The sequence below is a fragment of the Brachyhypopomus gauderio genome, unplaced genomic scaffold, assembly GCF_052324685.1.
Source record: "Brachyhypopomus gauderio isolate BG-103 unplaced genomic scaffold, BGAUD_0.2 sc133, whole genome shotgun sequence".
NCBI classification, from domain to species: domain Eukaryota; kingdom Metazoa; phylum Chordata; class Actinopteri; order Gymnotiformes; family Hypopomidae; genus Brachyhypopomus; species Brachyhypopomus gauderio.
In genome coordinates this window covers 516,238-519,048 of record NW_027506954.1, presented here as the reverse complement: position 1 = coordinate 519,048, position 2,811 = coordinate 516,238, and the positions used below count along the sequence as shown (strand labels likewise).

General features: G+C 46.5%; 1 long non-coding RNA gene across 1 annotated transcript; it reads right to left on the bottom strand.

The window, feature by feature from the left end:
* Nucleotides 1-381: 381 nt before the first annotated feature.
* LOC143499429 (uncharacterized) lies at nucleotides 382-1,587 on the bottom strand. The gene is made up of 2 exons (XR_013126071.1): nucleotides 960-1,587; nucleotides 382-660 (listed from the first exon to the last, which is right to left on the bottom strand). It is a non-coding gene; the product is annotated as an uncharacterized LOC143499429 (long non-coding RNA).
* Between the last annotated feature and the right edge of the window lie 1,224 nt (nucleotides 1,588-2,811).

The window sequence follows — 2,811 nt, the reverse complement described above, 5'->3', positions numbered from 1 at the left end:
AGATTGGTACTATTTTGGAAAACAGTTTAAAAATAAAGTCCCTAACCTGGATGGAACTTATGGCGCATTTCCACTAGGGCCTGCTTGGCGCGGTACGGTTCGGTACGGGTCGATTCGCAACGGAACGGTACGGTCGCGTTGTGTTTCCATTACAATGGTGAACCACCCCAATGTGGGTGGAGTCGCTGTTGGCGTGCGGGTTGTAGTGTCGTGACATCATTTGTATACGACCACAACACCGGTCGACGCCCCTTAACACATAGCATTATTGTATCTTATTTATCTTTATCTTCATTATTGTATGTGATTGCTCTAATTATTGATAATAATTTGGTATTACTCAAACAGGCTGAACACACCCTGCATAAAAAGCATCAGTCATACAATCAAATGAAATCAAACTTTATTATGAAATATAGATATTTAAAGTACAACATATGTAAATAATATAGTTATAGTTTTAAAAAAGTGCAAAAAGCAAATATATACGTATAGCTTTATATGAAATAAATATTTATAGTACTACAAGCAACATTTTGTGTGCTTTTACTGGCGTCTGTCTCGCATGGTGTTCACAAGTTCGCCAAGCACCCCGAGGAAAGCCCGGTTGAAGGAAACATTTTCCGCCAACTCCGCTCGCCTCGTCAGTGGAAGGGGAATCTTGAACGTAAAAAATAACAAATATTAAACACAAGTATTCCCGTGAAAGCAACAACAATATAGCGTAACTGCACAAAATGTGTAGCACGTCATCGCTGCTCATGCTGTGTTTATGGCTACAGCTAACTAGCAACTAGCAAGGCTAAGAGCTAGCTATTGTACAGTAGTGACTGTGGTGGTAACATTAACTACAAACACAGCTCTAAATTCCTGCGTTTACAATAGATGCGTTCATATTACGTTCATATTACATCTTTTACGAGCCTAGTAGTAAAACTGTGAAATCACAATACACTCACCATTCTCCGTGGCCTCCAGCACCGACATTGTCCAGCACGTTTTCTCTTCCGTTACTGGCTGGCCGGTGACCGTATATGGCATCCATTTGCTGGAACCATTTCCCGTCTTTGCGGTTTTGCTCCGCTGCGTCCGTTATGGTCCTTCACCGCCCGGTAATCGCGTTAAGCTTTTTTTTAGCTTGGACCGACCGGCACTGCTGAACGGACCGCTGGTAGCCATGAGTGGCCATTAGCGCGGAAACCTCGCTAAAAACCTTTACATTTCTAGTGGCCCCGTCCAGTTCGCCCTGGATTTTTTGATCGCTGATTATTAACAGAAAGGTTTGTACCTCGGCGTTTGACCAGGGAACAGACTTCGCTCCTTGGGTTTTAAAAATGGCTGAGGAGTCCATAGCATAGCGGAGGAGTCGCTCTCCTGACGCAACCTGTGACGACACTCCCTGGCCAATCAGTGTCATGCTGTTCCTCCACGTCACAGAACTGTACCGCTTCGGAACGGTTAGAACCTCGAGCGAGTCGGTACGAAAAAAGTACCCGAAGGGGCCGGCTCACAGGGTACTGGTACTAATGGAAACACTCACAAACCGTCGCGAACCGTACCGTACCGCGCCAAGCAGGCCCTAGTGGAAATGCGCCATTAGAACCATCCTGGTCCCTGAGCTTAACCACGCCCCAAAGGAGGAGCCTCAGGCGCCTTTTGAAAGGCCCCCACTAGGGGGCGCCACACAAGAACCAGGCCCCCATTGAAACCCATTCATACCAGATTAGTACTAAATCGCAAAACAGTTTAAAAATAAAGTCCCTAACCTGGATGGAACTTGGAACCATCCGGGTCCCTGAGCCTAACCACTCCCCCCCTGAAAGGCCTCCTCTAGGGGGCGCCACACAAGAACCAGACCCCCATTGAAACCCATTCACACCTGATTCGTACCAGTCAAGACAGCATGGTAATATCGCCCCTAACTGGATGGAATTTAGAACCATCCTGGTCCCTGAACTTAACCACTCCTCCTTTGAAAGGCCTCCTCTAGGGGGCGCCACACGAGAACCAGGCCGCCCATTGAAACCCATTGATACCAGATTGGTACTATTTTGGAAAACAGTTTAAAAATAAAGTCCCTAACCTGGATGGAACTTAGAATCATCCTGGTCCCTGAGCTTAACCACGCCCCCTCTGAAAGGCCCCCACTAGGGGACACCACACAAGAACCAGGCCCCCATTGAAACCCATTCATACCAGATTGGTACTAAATCGCAAAACAGTTTAAAAATAAAGTCCCTAACCTGGATGGAACTTGGAACCATCTGGGTCCCTGAGCCTAACCATTCCCCCCCTGAAAGGCCTCCTCTAGGGGGTGCCACACAAGAACCAGGCCCCCATTGAAACCCATTGATACCAGATTGGTACTATTAAAGACAGCTTGATAATATGGCCCCTAACCTGGATGGAATTTAGAACCATCCTGGTCCCTGATCTTAACCACACCCCTTTTGAAAGGCCTCCTCTAGGGGGTGCTACACATGAACCAGGCCCCCATTGAAACCCATTGATTCCAGATTGGTACTATTAAAGACAACTTGATAATATGGATCCTAACCTGGATGGAATTTAGAACCATCCTGGTCCCTGAGCTTAACCACACCCCCTTTGAAAGGCCTCCTCTAGGGGGCGCCACACAACAACCAGGCCCCCATTGAAACCCATTGGTACCAGATTGGTACTATTTCAGAAAACAGATTAAAAATAAAGACCCTAACCGGGATGGAATTTAGAACCATCCTGGTCCCTGAGCTTAACCACGCCCCGTTTGAATAACTTTAATGGTAATAATTGTAATAAAATAATTTTATG